Here is a 20,281-nt window from a genome sequence, read left to right as displayed (position 1 = left end):
CAGAAACCCCATGATGATCAGGCAGAGGATAACTAGCTATTCAGCTGAGGAGCAGTTGTGGACGTAAAGAGCACAACTGGAAGTGGCCTAACGGATCCCATCCATGAACATTAACAAAAAAAAAAAAAAAAAAAAAAAAAAAAAAACCAAACAAGATAGTTTGTAAAAGCAGTGCCATTACCTGCGTCTTCTGTAGCTTCGCAGAAGGTTTTACTGTCTGAAAAAAAAAACTAGACAGATCCAGTAGGGGCTTTACCTGAGGTCTCCCCCTGTATATGGTATAGGTTTGCCAGTCTGCTCAAGGGCTGTTGGACTGCTTTATGGAATTTCACGATTGAAGATTGACTCAGACTCTAAAATGGAAAAGCAGCATAAACTGTAATAAAGCCATGATGATCCTAAAAAGTGCGGCTCTGGCTCCAAAAGCCCTCTGAGGATGAACAGAACAACCAGAATCATAGTGAAAGGAAAAAAACATCCCTCTGCTGAAGATGAATGTAAACCCACAGTCTTCATCTGGGTTGATGTTAGCAGCGGCTCCACCGGCTCTGTTAAAGGTAGCATGAATGTCGTATTAGAAAAACAGAGTAACCACATGCAAGACACACACCACCAATTGGCTTCGGAACAAGGGGCTCACTGCAAGATAAAGAAGAAGATATGAGGGTAAAGTCTACAGCTCAAGCATGTGAATGTTTAGATCCGTCAACCGGAAGTCCTCAGATCCAGTTACTCCAGACCTTGCAGAACGAGTCCAGAGTCCAGTAAATTCACAACTGGATGATGACCAAGAAAATGATGTATTGAAAGATGATGATGTTGAAAGCAGTGAGAAGAATGAATCGGAATCAAACATACAAACAACTTTACAAGAGCTCTAGGGATAGAGAGTAATACTATAAGATCTCAAAAGAGAAAATACGAGCTCAGAAACTCCACCATCTGTTCAGAGAGCTCCGTTTACTAAAAGAGTTTCACAAGACCCAGATCCCGTTTGGGTGCTGAGCTTATTAAAAAAGCTAGAAAAGCAGTTCATGTTACATTACGCAGATGCCATGGCAGAGCGAGGTGGGATTTAGATGACAATGAGATGCTCCTCGATAAGATGATAAGTGAGCCAGTGAAGTGCACAAACCGGATTCAATCAAGCATTAACCCGAGAAACTGCAAAAAGTTCCAAAGCCGGGGCTGGCAGGGGTCCGAGACCTCCGGGAAAATACTCTATCGAGAGAGACTCAACAGTCCAGGACTGAGCAGCGACGCAAGCGTTCTTCTTGAGGTCGTAGTGCGCAATAAGTCCATTTCTTCGAGAAGTGATTGAAAAATTACACCGCATCGGGTACAGAATACAGCGATCCGCGCAAGAGTAGACCGATGAATTACTGCCCATGTGTGATGCATGCATGAAAAAGAAAATGGCATCCAGAGCAGTCCAGCGAGCTTCAGGCTTTCGAGTTTGGCTCCAGTTATGATGGAATTTGATTTTGCGGGAAAGAATTTTGCAAATGACAAAAAGGATCCAGCCCCAACCACCAAAGATGGCAAGAACAACACACCACCAGAGTGACTTGTGCAGTTAATAAAGAAGAGAAGAACTTAGAAGTGGTTCGTGAAGTGGTAGAGGAAGCAAATGACAATACTAGAGGCCATACATTTGAGATGGCGGTGATCAAGAGCCAGACTGTGTTGTCAATACAGTAGATGAAGACAACAAAATGCAGAAACATCAAAGATGTGTCTGTAGACTCCTGAGACAAGAGATCCAAAATGAAGAGGAAGCAAATGACAAAAAATAGATTGGTGGTGATGTGAAGAAGGGGTGGAGAATGAAGAAGGTGAGGGATGCAAAAAATGGTGGTAAAATGTTAAGACCTGAGCGCTGAAGAGGAAGCTGAGGTTGCTGGGAAGAAGAGGGGCTGAAAATGAAGGAATTACAGAAGAGGACTGTGAAAAAAAAAAGGACAGTCCTGAGGGAGATGCGCGGAAAAATGTAGAAAAATAAAGTGATAAGGGCTGTGGAGGCAGAAAAAGAGAGATGAGATGACAGAAACTACAGGAAGAAAATTGGAATCAAGCGGACAAGGAAGCAGAATCTGAGACTGGGAAAGAGAGTACAGAAGACAAGTCTGCAGAGCATGGAGGTGTGATTCTGAGCTCAAATAAAGCTGATAAACCTACTGAAGGTGAAAAAATCAGATGAAACTTCAAATGACGAATGACCAATGAGAAGCTAGAATTTCCGCTGGTGGGAACCAGGATGGATCTGCAGAGTGATGATGCCAACAAAGAAGGGACATCAGACACAGGCAAGTAAAGGTAAATATCGAGGTGGAGGTCACAGAAAACAAAACGCGGAAAAAATGTAGCTCTGTTGAGGAAGATTTTGAGAAAGAAATATGATGAAACTGCTAAGCTGATGAGAGCCACTAAAACAGGTAACGAATCAGTGGAGTTCTTCAACCACTATCCATGGTAAGAACTGCATGAATCAGACTGAAATCTAAACTGAAAGAGATCTTCAGAGTAGCATGGTTGTGATTGCTAACAAACCAGCGTACAAGAGACCATTGGAAACCAACAAAGAGGCAGGTGCAATGGCTGGACTGCCAGGTGAAGGTGCAACTCGATGTCTCTATAATATAGCCAACAGTGCTACCACAGTAAAACAAAGAAAGGACAAATGACGTGGAGAACGGACAATTTGATATTCCCCTCATATAAAAGCACTTTATTTACTAATGTTACTTTAGATGGGACTTAAATGATGTGAGATGATGCATCTCACTCTTGTAAAAAGATCTAAAGAGCTAAATAGAAATTTTAAAGACGATTTCAAAACTCTATATTGTAACAATTCTGTATATTTTTTGTGATAGTCAAAGGATTATTATTTTATTGAGTCTGTTTAAAACCGCCATGCATGGATTCACTATACACATTTAAATCTGTAGTCATTGAATCATGTAACATTTTACCCAATACATAGAAATTTCTCAGGGTTTTGAATGTTTGCAAGTATTTATACTATTATGCATTGTTTGCCCAAACCGTAACATTGGTTTAGCATTGCATAAAACTTCTAGTTTATGTGCAAATGGCCCACATTATATTTCAAAGTACAACAACTGCAAATATGATGTAAGATAGAGGTTTTACCCAAAATGCTTTTGAGTATGTGTTCAGACAGTTTAGCAGCAACTTTTTGCCATTGACTGTATGTTTCCAATATGACTTAACTATGTTTTTTATTTCATTCTGAATTTGCAAAAGTGTGGTATTAAAAGCATACCACCAGGGTGTGGTGTTTAAAACGCATCCTTGATCCGGTTTTGTTGTTATGTTGCTATTGTACTGTAAACATTTACAGTAGATAAATGCTCAACTACCGAGAATGTCACATGATATTTTCATAACAGGTCGGCGACTCATATTAGCATTAGGAGTTTGTTGTTTCAGGTATCTTGACTATAATCAATGTCAACCAATTGTTGCACTGAGCTTGCTCATCAAGTTTCTCTTTGTGTTGCTGCTCAGCCATGGGTGTTTGTCTGTTTTGTTTTTTTAAACCGTGAAACAGGATACACGTGCTTTGTGTGGACTAAAATTGTAACATGTATTTGTGTACAGCATGTTTCCACAAGTTCCACAAATCAGACTTTCAGATTTTTGCAGATAATTTACAGGCGAGTTTTGCACAGGTAAGCACCATTGTGGTGTTCTTTGTTATATGTGTTTTTCGTTATTTGTCCTTCAGGTTTTCAGTGATATAGTCGGGAACACACACTTAAGCACAAATAATTGCAGCAGAGTTTGAGTCCAGACAGCCTGAATAGATCTTGCGTCATTCAAATATCATTGCCATTGCATTGGGAGTATCTTTAGCAGGGTGAGCAGGATTGAGGTTGACTTACATCAGTCATTAATCTAGTACAGTCTTAGTCAAGTGGTATGTAAATGTAGTTCAGCAGGTTGCAATAGATGATCACACAAAGCATGGACTTTTAAAGCATAAGTAGAAAAAACCATGAATCCTCATTTTGCTAGTTGAATAAAATTTATTAAAGTTTATCACGTTTTTTACCCCATTGTAATGCCCCCTTCGTGTGTCGTGCTTTTGAAGTCCGAGCCAGGCCAGAGGAAGGTTGTAAGAACCATCTATTCAAGTGTCATGTCTTACAGTTTACTATGCACAAAAAAAAAACAAAGCTTGGAATAATGTTAAAATTTCTTTAAATGTTTTCGAATAGTTTCTTATGTGCTCACCAAGACTGCATTTTTTTTTGTTTGTATTTGATCAAATAACTTTTTTTTTTTTACAATGTAAAACATGTTTTCTCTGTTTTAATATATTTTCAAATTGTGGCGGGATTTAGATTCCGGTGATGGGGAAAGGCTGCATTTTCAAGCATATTAGAATGAGTTCTGGAGGATCATGTGATACTGAAGACTGGAGTAATTGATGCTGAAAATTCAGCTTTGCATCACAGGAATAAAGTCACATTTTAGAATATAATAAAACAAAAAAAAAAATTGTTTTTTTTTTTAATTGTAAAAATTAGTCACAATAATACAATTTTTACTGCATTAAGACTTCATTCAAATATATTAAAAAATCAAAATAATTTCAAAACTTTTGACCAGTTGTGTACTTCATAATGATATTTACTGTAAAGAATTTGAGCTTGTTTTTTTTTTTCCAAGTTAAGTATTTAGAGGTGTTAAAAAACATTTTAGTAATGTAAAATTTTCTGAAATGTTCTCAGAAGGAAGAAGGAAACCCTGCCTTAAAACGTACTGGTTTACATATTACCATTACTATGTTCTTTATCAGTCACAAAAAAAACTACACGCTCCTACAATAGTTTTAGAATTCACATCAAAGGTTTTTTTAAAAATCGAACATTTATTTATAATGGCTCTGCAATCACCAAATGTTGAAAGTTAACATGACATAATTTTTTAGTTTAGCAGCTTTGATGACAAAAATATCAGTCAAACAATGGAATATCCTCCTGCTTACCAGGGAATATTAAAAATGCTTTTAATCACCTTTAGTAATACTGATTCAGCAATACTAGTACTAGTCATTCTAAATCATGTGTTTGAGAGATTTATGCCACAGTTCACATATGAATGAATCTCATGAATCCTGTCAACATTTTGCATTAAGAAAGCCCATTTTATGTTTCTTTTTCAATAACAATTAAGCATTTAGCTCCAAGTTCTCATTATTGCATTACATAATTTTATATGATACATATGTATTTAGAATCTTTAAGCTGTTTTGATTTTTAAAACGACACATTACTGTAATATTTTGGTATTTTTTTACATTTTCATGAGAATCACCCATATTGCATTAATTCCAGTAGACATTACCTCTGTAAACTATAAGTGATTGTATGTGTTGGTTACATATAATCTAAGCTCAAAAGTATCTCAGCCCTCTCATTTCTACAGTATCTACTCCATTTCAGAATCAGGCTCATGTATGAGAGCCATCAGCTTCTCCTGTAGCTCTGTAAATGTTGGTCCTCTCCTCAGAGGTTTGACCTCCAGCACTGCAGCATTAATGTCGTAGAGTGCTTCGGGGCAGCCGGCTGGTCTCTCCTCCGCTCTCCTCTCGAATGGGACACCGAACGCATGACATTTTTTCCATACCTGTGATTGTGGAAGAAAGATGTGGTTGGGTGAGATGTGATGCTACAACCACATGTATTATGTTTAGGGTTGTGAAATGTGGTTACCAGGGGTGTGGTCATCTCCCATACGTCACGATTTCAGTTAAAAAGGATTGCCGAAAGACCAGACGTCGCTCTTGCTTGTGTAAGCCTTGTCACTCAAATATCTCAGGGGCCATCCATTTCACAGGGACCTTTATATCTGCAGATAGATCAGAACTGTTATCCACTATATGTGTTTGTGTTTGTTTGCATGCTTGAACGAATGTATCAGATTTACTCACCTGATGAAATTCTGTGGTTGCCAGCCAGATTTATTTCAGCGAGCCCAAAATCGGCTATTTTGCGCTGTTGCATGTCGGAGTAAGCAGAATGTTGTTTCTCGGCTCTCAGATCGCGGTTAACTATTTTATTCTCAATGTAAATCATTCCTTCTGTAATCTAAAAAAAAAAAATAAGTAATAATGAGAAAATGTTTTTTTTGCCTCAGTGGTCTAGGCACTCGACAATGTCAAAATGATTGAGATAGCTTTCAGTTTTTTAATGGTCAAAGAGTACGAGGTAAGATGTAAGGTACTAAAAACGAAACATCTGACAAATGTTTTAACAATAAAAATGTTCAATGGCCAACTGTAATGTGATGCAAAACTACTCAATTTTGATAATTGAAATCTGATGAGATTAGAAGCATTTTTTTTTTTCTTTTGCGTTTTAAATAGGCCTATTAATCATCCATCTCATCCAACTGGTGTGTAGCTATATATTATTTTCAAACAGTTCAATATAGATAACTTTACAGGAATCCATTTAAATCCTTTATTTATTTAATTTCATTTAAAAAAATAACCATTGGGGTCTGTTCTAATAATAAAAGATTCCCCATAAATTTTCAGGCCTTGGTTTAGAATCAGTTGCACGGTGTGATCTCTCTAAATCAGTGTTTAACAATGCAAGAGCACTGACTGAGATAAATGAATGTTTTTATGCATCTGGAAGTGTTGTTAACCCCCAAATAGGGGCTTCCTCATTCCTTAACTCCTTGAGTGCATTTGGAGAATTGATATGTCCTTCATGATGATCGATTTCGGGTCACGGGACTGGAGGAGCGAGGAAATGAGGAAGCATCAATCTGACAAGCAGCTGATCTCGCTGACCGCAGCACCAAATGGAATTGCAAAAATAATGAACATGCCACCTGTCTCCCTAACGTTAATGTCAGTGTTGCAGTGTCAGGCCGCTTAAACTAACAACAGTGAATGGAGCCTTTTCAGAGAAATCAATGTATGAATTTCCTTACTTAGAGAGAATGCATTGACATATTGGTTATAATGATTCATCAGTGTACGTTATTCTAAAGAATTTTATTTTTTTTAAATAGCACTGCTTTGAAGTTTCCAGAAACACTTTTCTAGCCGCTCTTATTTTTTGTAATGAACGTAGACCACTTTTCACCATCCTGCCCTGCAGTTCCTGCCACTGATTTTCTTGATTAATTGTTTTTAAGGAAAACTGGCCGTATATGATTTTTGATCAACAATACTCTCAAAGAAAATCACGTTACCTGGACAGCAAAAATCCATCATGATTGAAAACTCCAGGTCTTGCTTCTCTTTGTGGGCTGATTGAAGAAAAATATAAAATTATTTCTTAAAAAGCATTTAATGTGTCAGTAAACATTAAAATGAAGGGTAGTGATATCTATAGAGTTTTTAGTTGCAAACAAGTTAATATGACTTCACTTACTGATGAGAAATTTCTTTAAACTGCCGTTTTTCATGAGCTCTGTGACTAAAACACATGGGTTCACTATTAGTACACACAGCGTAGGAGCTTCAGCAAACGCTGGTGATGCAGCTCTTTCATGATATTAATCTCTGTTTTGATATTTGAATAGTTGACATCTGCAAGTAAAGTGGGACAGACAATATCAACGGATCGTAATTTTAAAAGTAAATCACAGGTTTGTTTTGGATCATGATTAGCAGTGATAAAGGATACTTAATGCAAATAATAAAATACAGTGAAATATTTACGAGAGCGAAATATGTTTATGGCAATGTCACTTCTTAATTTTTTAGGGCATTTTGTTTGCGTTTAGGTCGCCACTCCTAGTAAAACCCAGCAGACATGAAGTAAAACCAGCAGAAAACCACATATTTAACCGATTTTACCTTTGAAACATCTTTGATGGCCACCTCTGTGGTGTTGGTCCAGAGCCCCTGCCAAACCTCCGCAAACTCCCCGCTGCCCAGTTTCTTTATTTTGGGTAAGTGAGCTTCATGTCTACCTCCCATTTGGTTTTCGAATGACAGAGTCAGAGGAGCTGGCTGGTCCAGCTGGAAGAGTAATGGACAGATTGGAATTGTGCTGGAAAACTTCGTTATAGGATGCTGCAGTACTTTCATTAATCTGTAGGTTGTAATTCTTTGCTGACCTTCACACAGGGTTCATGAAGCTTCGCACAGAGTCCGCTCTCGTATTTAGAGTAAAACTCTATCAGCTCACACAAGGTCTGGAAGGGTGTGTGATGAACAAGGAAAAACTGCTTGTCGTTTTCTCCCTGCTTGACCCTGTAATGCCGTGCATGAAGGCCGTTCCACACTTTAAAAGAAATCATTTGTAGAATATATTATTTAGCTACTCGATCCAAGTTAAGATTAGGGTGTTGGTGTATTGTTACTAGATCTCTTTTTTTATTGGGTTGAAGTGCAAAAACAATACAGTTAAATAAAAGCGTAGAGGCTCGAGATATTATGTGGTGTGTGAATCACACTTGTCATACCCTGATAAATAATATTGATTATTCTCATTACACTTCCAGACGAGAAATGCACCCAATCTTTGTTCTCTGGTCTCAGCAGACATCTCCTGGCCTCTATACGTGTTTTAACACTCTCAAAAACCATCTGAAAATCAATTGATACTAGTTTTTATTAAGTGGATTTTTATTAGAGTCCAATACAGTATGTGATGGTACAACATTGAATCACATATTTAAAGGCAGCTGTGGCCTAATGGTTAGATATTTGGACTTGTAACCAGAAGGTTGCAGGTTCGAGTCTCGGTGCTAGCAGGAGTTGTAGGTGGGAATGAATGGATAATGAACAGCGCTCTCTTCTACCCTCAATACCCATAGCTGAAGTGCCCTTGAGCAAGGCCACTGAACCCCCAGTTGCTCCCCGGGCGCTGGATATAGCTGCCCACTGCTCCGTGTGTGTTCACGGTGTGTTCACTTCTCACTCCTGTGTGTGTGCACTTGGATGGGTTAAATGCAGAGCAGCAATTTCGAGTATGGGTTACCATACTTGACAAATGTCACGACTTTCACTTTTTCACTTTCACTTTCAAATGGACAATAAAGTAAACAAATTAACAAGTGAATATCGGGGGCAAACCATTCATGTACTAGATTTAATATAATAATATTAAAAATAATCATTTAATAAGAAGTTTTTTTCTTTATATTCTTTTTATTTATTAACACATTTGTTATGTTATTTATCACATTTGTACATTTGCAAAGTATATTGTGATACGTACGCCCATTTTAATATTTATGCTAATTTTATTATAGACAGTAAAGTAACAATTTAATGGGCTTATCTCACAGAAAAAAGATTGGGTCATATTTCACCCCAACAAATTAAAAAAAATATATATATATATGAAAGTCGTGACATTTGTCAAGTATGGTAAACCCATACTAGAAATTGGTGGACTCTGCTCTGCATTATAACCCATCCAAGTGCACACACACAGCAGTGAGAAGTGTACACACCGTGAACACACACCCTGAGCAGTGGGCCAGCTATATCCAGCGCCCAGCTCAGCAAGTCTGGGGGTTCAGGTGCTTGTTCATTCAGCCTGCCCTCCCACCTTCAGCCATGGCACAGCGTATTCGAACCGTGAACCTTCTGAAGAGAGCGGGCTGTTCATTCACTCCCACAGCTGCCCCTACATACAAATCTATATATATATTTAGCATATCGAGACTCGAACCGGCAACTTCTGGTTACAAAGTCCAATATCTCTAACCATTATAGGCCTATACAGCTGCCCCCTAAATATATTATATATAAATATATATATATATATATAATTTTTTTTTTTTTTTGGGTGAAATATGAAACACCACGACAACACACACACACACACACACACACACACACACACACACACACACAACATATATATATGTTTTGTTGTAATTTGAGTGTTAAAAGTGTTTGAATTTAAGATTTGTAAAGAATTGAATATCTTATACAAGATTCACACTGTTATATCTTAGCTTCCTGTCAAAAATGTCCACACCCCAACTCTATAATCATTTCCAAGAGTCATTTCTTCAGAAAAACACAAACTGGGTAGTGACAGCACTGTAGCAACTTCACCAGAACTTGTGAAACTGGAAAACACAGGATGACACAGTTTCATAGCAGGGCAGAGATTCAAAACAACTAAGAGTGAGATTGCTATATATATATATATGCTCTATATGCATTTTGCCCAAGCTCAAACTTGACTATCAAAGTAAACTCAAGGACTTACGGCTCGGCCTCTACGCTATCCAGCGGTTTGATGAAGTCTTTAGGCACATATCCTTTTTCCCTCCACAAAGCCCTTAGATCCATTAGCCTTAGCTGTGCGTCTCCTCACATCCAACCAGTGCTCAGATGGGGACTCTTCTCGCCTATCACCTCCAGGAATATCTCCTTTCCTTCAGATCTAGATCCAATATTGTGCGTGGGGAATAGTTGTAGATCGACTTGACTCTTTTGCGGCTGAGGGACTGCTCTTCATTCTTTGGTGGGCAACACGGGCAGCAGCGTTTACAGGTGCAATAGAATTCCCCATGTTTACCAGTCATGTCCTCGCTCATGCCTTATGCACTCCAGCAGAATGATGGCACAATGGCTTCGACTAGCGGCACTTACAACCAGGCTCACTGCAGCCAGACAGGTTCCTACTAGGAACAGTTATCAAGGAAGTATTTTTGTGAAAAAAATGATCAGAATTCCCCTGATGTCATCCAGTTGGGTTTATTTCAATGAAAACAAAAGGCCACCTCATGCGTACAGAGTATAACAATTTGGAGCTCGCTGATAAGCGCCAAGCAACACACCCTTAAACACATTATCATAAAAAAATGCCCCTTCATTGTGAGGAATGCATTATTTTTTGTTGTTTAGTCCATTGTGCTTTTGGTCTTAGAAGAACTGAAGCAGGCACTCACTGCATCTCGAATCACAGGATGACAATCCAAGTGATGCCGTGCTTCAGCAAGAGTGCAGCCGCATTGGATCATCACCAGTGCAGTCGGAACCACCTGCCAGTGCAGAACATTCTCAGGAATAACAGTTAAACCTGGTTTTGAAAAAGTGTATAATTGGTCAAGGAAACGTTCACCCAAAAATTTAAATTTGTTTACAGTTGACTCCCCCTCAGGCCATCCAAGATGTAGCTGAGTTTGTTTTCTTTAACAGATTTGGATAAATTTTTGCATTACATTACTGCTTAGCATGCTGCATGTTTGTAAGAAACAAATTCAACAATACGAAATAACAAAACCTACACTCAAACATCATATAAAAACCACCTAAAATAAAAGTCTGTAATAATCCATAAAATAAAATCCTTCAGATAAAATGAAACAAATCCATCATTAATTATCATTTTAACTTTAAACCATTTAACATTTAAACCATTTAAACCACCTTCCGTCCAACTGATTTGTTTTTCTCATCCAGTGATGTATTTGTTTCTTACAAACACAAAGCTTTTCATTTCACAAGACATTAACTGATGGACTGGAGTTGTGTGGATTACTTGTGGATTATTGTGATGTTTTTATCAGCTGTTTGGACTCTCATTCTGACGGCCCCCATTCACTGCAGAGCATCCATTGGTGAGCAAGTGATGCAATGCTACATTTCTCCAAATCTAATGAATAAAACAAACTCATCTACATCTTGGATGGCCTGATGGTGATAAAAACTTTCAGCAAATTTTTTTTTTGGGGTTAAATAGTTCCTTTTAAATTATTAGTTTGTCACATGTCGCCTACTATTCTAGTCTTTGTGAGGGTAAAGTATTCTTTTAAAAATAAGTGTTTGTCAATCTTTAATACTGCTGTCTGCTTAACAGATGGTGAAGATAAATAAACGAGTTCTTACTTGATCTCGTCTGTTAGCCACATCTGTGTGTTTCCACACATCTGCTGATGTCATGTCTTTCACTCAGGTCATCTGTACTGTAGATGGCTCTCAGTAGAGCTCTTCAAACACAATTAGTTTTTAAAACTGACCACACACAGGGTTTTTTTTTAAACACAATTAGTTTTTAAAACTAAAGCTCAAATTAGTTTTCAAAACTGAAAATTAAAAATAGACAGATGTAATATTTTTGACCCTGGACCACAAAACCAGTCATAAGGGTCAATTTTTTGAAATTGAGATTTATACATCATCTGAAAGCTCACTAAATAATCTTTCCATTGATTTATGGTTTGGTTTTCTGCAGCAGGAGTCGGGCCTCTTATACAGCTACATGGGCAGGTGAAATGCAAATGTTTATCAGAACCTCCCTTCAGCATAATATGCTTTCCTTCCCTGCAAACATCTCCCAATCAGTTCCTTGAAGCTGAAAACACTGAATTTATGAAATTCAGTCCCGATTTTAAACCCGAATAATTGTAAAATTGTAGTTGTAATCTGCTATAATTGGTTACTGTGCTCTAATTTCAATCACTGTGTTTTCCACAAAATAAAGGCTTTTGGTTGAAATGCCTTGGTTATTTTGGTCAAACCTGTTTAGTAGAACAGTGGTATACCCACAGCTAATATTCCTTCGAATTTTGACAGATGAAGATTGGACAATATTTCAGAAAATAATCAAGTGTTTATAGATTGTTCTCTAATTTTGATCTCCACTGTATAGTTTCTACAAGAGATCAAAAACAGGTTGCATTTATCATGTCTAATCTAACTTGGGGTTTTAATTTGATTCTAACAGTATGACTTAGAGAATTTGTTACTGATACCTGTAAAAGGTTGATGGCTCTTCTGTATAGCTTGCTGTTAGTTACTCTGAGGTCTATCATGTAATTCATGTAGACCTTTTCCCTTCAGTACATGAGCTCCTGTGCTTGATTTGCATTAAGACAACCATTTAGTTGAAAGCTCCCAGCGCTGTCTCTGTTAAAAAAAAGTGTTTACTTTATTCTTCTTACAGCATGTGTATATATAGATGTTACAGTATAATACTTCAGGTAAAATGGTACTTGTGGGGGTTCATGTGACAAATGGCTTACCATTACAACTGAGTTCACCCTCCTCTGAAGAAAAAGACCATGTGATGTGCAGAAAAACGGTTCCAAAACATGTTGCATACTGTTTCCTGAAGCAATATATATATTATATATTGAATTTAAATATTATTTAAAATAATATATAAGATATTGCCCTCTCTTTTAAAACTGCAAAGTCCATGCAATAAATTACTGATTACATAAGCACCCATTATGCACTTATAAGACGTGTACTGTAAGGGAATTTTATTAAGAAGTGAGAGTTTTTGCTAGAGGCAAAAAACCTTGTTACTCAATTACAAACTCACAGGAATGGTGAATTTCTCAAGGTCATGAGCAATTGCATGCAAATTAGATGTCCTTCGCCTCACTTGATCAGCCAGTGCCGTCACCTCATGCAGGTCATCTTAGGAGAGACATTCAAATATTTTGTAAATATATTCAAGGAAACTGACCGTCCTGTTATATGCAACCAATTTGTGTTTGCTCACCATTCACTGTAAACAGAAACAGCATCACGTCATTTTGACTCAGACTCGGTAAGATAGCTGTCCACAAAATCTTTGTGACCAATTCCGAATTCTGGGCCCCGAGAAATAGTGGTTTTTTTTATTAAAATTTATTAATAAAATGTTGTAATAAGAAATATTCAGGTGAATATCAAAGGCCTTAGATTATTCCAATTGTTTCTTTCTGCATTTGCTACCTTTAAAGGGATAGTTTTAGATGAAAAAACATTTAATTCATTAGAATAGTATGAGAATGAGTAAATGATGATAAGATCTTAATTTTTTGTTGTTAAATTTAGTTGCTAAAATCAATAACTTCGAGATCTCACCAGAAAATGATAGATCTCCCCTCTTTGTTTTTCATTTCGCTGAAACCATTGTTGATAAAACCTCTGATGTCATCAAAATCTGATAAAAAAACGACAATTAAAAGTTGGTTCTGGGTTTAAACATTTCCCATTAATTTATCCTTGCACTGTTATTTACCTGTTAACAAACTGTCAAATTAACACATTTAAAGGAACATATCGAATGGTAAAATATTTGCCACGGCTACAGCACCTGCTCCAAAAGTTGGGACGCATCGCTGGCATCAGTCAGTCCTATAATGCCCAGAGTTTGCCATCCAATATAGTACAACATGTGCTTTCATCTGAAGGCTGTTGAAAGATTTACAAAAACATTTATTATAAGTGTGCCTTTGATTATGACAAAACCTTGACTACAAAGACAATTTCTGCATTTTTTTTTACCACATACACCAGAAGTTCAGCCTGTTCATGTGGGAAAACTCAGGTTTATGTGTTAAGAGACACTAAAGTAGTGAAATGCAGTACCTCTCTCCTGCTTGATGAATAAGTGCTGCAAGCTCATCACTGTGTGAGTAAGTGGTTTCATAAACCATCTCACTCGCTGTGATCCAGGCAGAAATGCATCTGAATGACACATTTAATCATAGTAGATTACTCTTAAGAGAACTGTGAAAAATTATTCCATATTTTATACTGCATATCCCAACAGTCCCATCAGGGATTCATGAAATTATTTTAAATCCATTATTTTTAATGAATATATATATATATATATATATATATATATATATATATATTATATATATATATATATATATAGATATATATATATATATATATATATATATATATATATATATATATATATTATTTTTATTTTATTTTTATTATACTAATTTTGTGGTGGTAATTTTTTCATAAATTTGTGGAAAATCAGCTACCAGTTATTTTTATTATTTTATTATTTTTTTTAATTTCCATAATTTGTGGGATGTTTGCAATGTTATTTTTATAATAAGGATATCACAATTTATTATTATTTACAACTTTTTTTTTTTTTTAAAATAAGAACAACGATGGAAATTACAAACAACAGGACAATGATACAAAATAAAGCAAAGAGTGCTTTCAGCTTTTCAGGTAGGTTTAGTATTCAATTAAAATATACTACAGAAATTTGTATATATATTTAGATTGCACAGACTGATATACACATATAATTTAAAAGATATCTGTATATTATATATTTATATTATATATTATATATTATATATTATATATTAATATATATATATTATATTATATATTATATATTATTATAGTATATATAAACTGTAATTTAAACTTACTCAGGTGTCACTCTCTTTCCCTCTAAATGCAGCTTCATGTCCGGCCAGAAGAATAGATTCCCAGAATGATTTTAGTTGCACTTCCTCCTTTCATCCGGGACGATCCGCTGATGGCCTCAGCCTATGAGGAGAGACCAGAAGTGCAACAACAGCATCATTACTGCTTATGATGAGTGGATACTCCTTAAACATTACTAAGAAAACTCATTTATACGTCTTTGATACTATGATAAAGTGTCCTAGCTACTTGCCAGTGGTTACAAGTGTGGTTGCTAAGGTGTTCAGAGTGGTTGGTAGTGTGTTGCATGTGCACAGATGTGTTTATGTCTATGCAATGTATCATACCCCCAATACAGGATTTAGGACGAATGCTTTCTTATGTCTCTGCTCTGCAATCATCCTCTCTGCAACGTCTTTAAAGTGAAATGAACAGTCCTGCATTGGTTCACTCCTGTCAGGAAGGCAAGAATGTCACCATCTACTGTTGTTACTGTTGATACACTTAAAATATGATATGCAAAGTATGAGCGCCTGTAATATGCCGAAAGGCATTGTATGCACTCAGTAGGTCTACCTTGCCATATGTACAGGATTGAATCCCAGAAGCACTGGAGTAAAGACGTCTAAGTGCTTCAGACAAAAATCCAGTTGCCCAGCAACAAATGGTGCCTTTGACACAGAAGAACATCATAAAGTGCATTCACAGCTGACCCACAGACGGCTTTGATAAAAGCTGACATTAATGTTACCTGCATACTGTACATCTGAAAGAAATCAAATAAAAACTGCAGACATTTTCTACCATACACTCAAAGAAAAAAAAAAAAAAGTTTAAAAGCTGTCACTGTAGTACCCTTTAAAAGGTACACTTTTGTACCTTATTTACCGCCAAAAAGTGCCTTTTAGTACCTTAAATGTACATATTAGCAAGGGTACCACCTCAGTGACAGCTTTTGAGGCTATTTTCAGTGATCAAAATTTAATTCATTATTATTATGTTTGTAGGTTTAAACTGGTTTTAACATTAATATTTTCATTTTCACAGACTGTGACTACACTGCATTAATTCAAATTGTTAATATTCTTTTTTAACATTATTTTATGTATGTTTTTGCTTTTGGAGGCTTTGCTGGTCCTTTTTTTAGGTGAAATGTGAAATTTTTTGAATGTAAAATGTGAAATTTTAAATCTGAAAAACCGGGACTGTTCTTGGACTTAACAGAACTATTGGATTTGTAGTTATAATTCACTAAATGAATCTACAAATGAGAAGATAGGTTATTTAAATTTGTATTGTCACGATTTATGTACTTTACTATTGACTGAATAATGTGATTTGAGAAAAAAGACAATAGTATCATTCATACCGACATGCCACAGGATATTCCAACGAACAGGACATGCTTCTTTCCTGCACAAATCTGTTAGTGGAAAAAGAAAACAGGAAATTGAGAAAAAGATATGTTTCAATAAGTCAAGCTCTATGAATGTTAGATAGTGTTTTTGTTAAAAAAAACAAACAAAAAAAAAAAACCTTCATTATTAATATCCTTATTCAAATATCTACATTTCTAAAAGTTCTTTAACTCACTTATTTTTTCTAATTGATTAGACTTGATTTTCAAATGATAAAAATAGGTGGAAATGAGTGAGACGTGGGGTGAGCAATATTGACTTGATAAGCAGCAACCTGTGGTGTTGAGCACAGGGGCCACTCACATGTTCTTCTGAAAATGTCAAAGAATAGCCTGTTGTCTCTGCTTAGGATGGCGAACTCTTTGTTCTTGCATTCACCTTGTCCAGCATGCGAGCTCCCAGCGCCGGGTCGTCCTCTGGAGCCTCCTGTGATGTCAGCATGGCCCTTTAAAAACTGAAATAGTCTGAAAAACTGCAGTGTCACACTGGAGACTCATCTTATGCATCAAACAGACAGACTGTTTATTCACCTGTCACCTCCAGCTATGATGTACGAACAGATCTGTTTCTGTTTTTGGGCTTTCACCATCTCATTAAAGGATGTCTGAAGTATGAAATACAATATGACAAGTTTAAAGAAATTTGACAGTCATGAAGAACACAGTGGGAAAAACAGATAAATATATTGTAAATATACAGTAGTTTGTAATTTAATTAAAAAAAAATATTTAATCTGCTATTTATTTATTTGTTTGTTTGTTTGTTTGTTTAAATTTATTAATTATTAAATCTTTCTTAAACTCAATACCACCAAAAGAAATGCAATACGGCCTGATGTTCCACAGCCACTTAATACAATTAAACTCTCCTCTGGGTCCTGCAGAAACAAATCAATATGATGTTTTTAACATTTTTACATTTTTTAAGAACATTTATAAAAATTAATTAAAAGAAAAAAATAAATTACTGAAAAATAAATAATGATATTAGTGAAATAACTGATCAATTATATATATATACATATATATATATATATATATATATATATATATATATATATATATATATATATATATATATAGATATATATATATATATATATATATATAAAACTTTTTTATTTAAATTAAAATAGGCCTAAACTTAAACTTATATTTCTGAGTTGTTAATTAAAAAGTATTTTTAGTTGATATTACTGACCCTCAGCATTATTTCCACCCTCTTTGCAATAAAAACCACAGTCAGCATCACTTTAGAAAAAAATACTATTATCATAATCAAAATTAATAACAATTACATAAACACATATACCATCAGTATAATAAATACCTAAAGTACAATTATTTCTCACATATATTGTCTGAAACTAATATGCCAAACCTGATGAAATGGATCATGATTTTTCTTCTCAAAAATCTCGGCGTCGCATTTTCTCAGTATTTGCACCATCTGTTTGCCATTCACTCTATCAATATCTCTGCTGATGGGGTTGCATTTTTCCGTGACGGGTAGAGAGAGCTCGTGACACGACTGCTACGTTAGACAAAAGACCGAGCACTTAAGATTAACAGCATCACTCGAGAGCTCCTGTAATTACATTTTAGCTTGCAGAGGAAGAAGATTTGTTGGTCTGTTACCAGCTACAGGACATTTGAAATGAAAGCACAGCCAGTTAACTGTGTTCAGTTTTCACTCACCTTCAATTCATCCATGTTCATCAGACTCCAGTGTTTCAGCACTTACTCTGATTAGTGCAATGCACGGTAAACATGCATGAAAATAAAATGCACTGAGATCGCTTGACAGAGAGAAAGCCCTCACTGAGCACAAAGTGAGCATAACAAAGTTCACCAAATGAACTTTGACCCGTCAGCTGTAAAATAAAAAAATAAAAATGAGATATTGACACACAGTAGAATGTTTTGTTTATATTATAACTATATTTGCCAGGACATATGGATCAGTAGTTAAAGCAGTGTTCTACTCTATTCTATTATGGTATAGCAGTATTCTATTATGATGACTAGTCAAAGCAGTATTCTATTCTTTTCTATTCTATTCTATGGTATAATCTGTAGTCAACACAGTATTCTATTGTATTATGGTACGATCAGTAGTCAAAGCAGTATTATATTATTTTCTACTCTATTCTATTCTGTTCTATAATTGTAAAGCAGTATTCTATTCTATTATGGTATGTCAGTATTCGGTTATGATCATTTGTCAAAGCCATATTTTATTTTATTATGGTATATCAGTATTCTATTATGATCAGTAGTCAAAGCAGTATCCTAATCTATTATGTTCTATCCTATGGTATAATATGTAGTCAAAACAGTATTCTATTCTATTCTATTCTATTCCTATGTCCTATGGTATAATCTGGAATCAAAACAGTATTATATTCTATTATGGTATGAACAGTAGTAAAAGCAGTATTCTGTTCCATTCTATTCTATTTTGTCATATCAGTATTCTATTATAATTATTCTGTTCTATTCTAATCTGTTGTATTCTGTTATATCAATATTCTATTGTGGTATAATCAGTAGCATTCTATTCTGTTATGCTATATCACTATTCAATTATGGTATGAACAGTAGTCAAAGCAGTATACAGTATACAGTATTCTATTCTACTCTATTCTCTAATCTAATATAATTATTCTTTATAGTATGATCATTAGTCAAATCAGTGTTCTATTCTATTCTATTTTAGTCTATTCTATTATGTTATATCAGTATTCTGTATGATCAGTAGTCATATCAGTGTTCTATTCTATTCTATTCTATCCTATTCTGTTATATCAGTATTCTGTATGATCAGTAGTCAAATCAGTGTTCTATTCTATTCTATTGTTATATCAGTATTCTGTATGATCAGTAGTCAAATCAGTGTTCTATTTTACTCTATTCTGTTATGTTATATAAGTTTTCTTTTATAGTATGATCAGTAGTCAAATAAGTGTTCTATTCTATTCTATTTTATTCTATTCTATTATGTTATATCAGTATTCTGTATGATCAGTAGTCAAATCAGTGTTCTATTCTATTCTACTCTATTCTGTTTGATTGTTATACCAGTATTCTGTATGATCAGTAGTCAAATACGTATTCTGTTCTGTTCTATTCTGTTTCATTCTACTATGATATATTCAGTGCTGTGTATATTAGCATTATTTACTGTTTCTCTAATTTCAAAAAGCTTTTTTATCTAATTATTTTATTCATATTATTCTTAGATTAATTCTTAGAATGTTTTTGGTTGTATTCCATTTTATAAGAAATTTTTGTGTATTCTTAATGTAATATTAATATCCCAGTAGACGATTCTCTCTATAGATTTTCTTTAATAATTATTTTTATATTAAAATATTAAAATATTATATTGAAAAGTAGTTTGTTACATCGGATTGTTACTAATTTGACCAAATGAGTCACACTTATGCCTTTAAAGAGAATAATTAAAATTGAAATTCATTTGCATAATTTCCCAGCAGAGTGAATCAGCCATGTCTGTTTTGTTATTAATTATTCAACATATTCTTAGATTATTTTGAGTGCATTCTATGCTATCTGAAATAACATGTATTCTTAATATAATATTATCATGCTAGTATTCCTTTTTTTAAGTAAAAAATTCCATTTTATTCTGTCACACATCTTATTTAATGTGAAACTCTAAAGTATTTTGAATGATCTATTAGACT

General features: G+C 35.0%; 2 pseudogenes; both read right to left on the bottom strand.

Moving 5' to 3' along the window:
- Positions 1-5,019: 5,019 nt before the first annotated feature.
- On the bottom strand, positions 5,020-10,560 carry LOC122144572 (annotated as a pseudogene).
- A 291-nt stretch (positions 10,561-10,851) lies between these two features.
- On the bottom strand, positions 10,852-18,445 carry LOC109107426 (annotated as a pseudogene).
- Between the last annotated feature and the right edge of the window lie 1,836 nt (positions 18,446-20,281).

The sequence above is a fragment of the Cyprinus carpio genome, unplaced genomic scaffold, assembly GCF_018340385.1.
Source record: "Cyprinus carpio isolate SPL01 unplaced genomic scaffold, ASM1834038v1 S000006726, whole genome shotgun sequence".
Taxonomy (NCBI): Eukaryota; Metazoa; Chordata; class Actinopteri; order Cypriniformes; family Cyprinidae; genus Cyprinus; species Cyprinus carpio.
The sequence above is the reverse complement of the archived record's forward strand: the minus strand, read 5'-3'. Positions and strand labels throughout refer to the sequence as shown.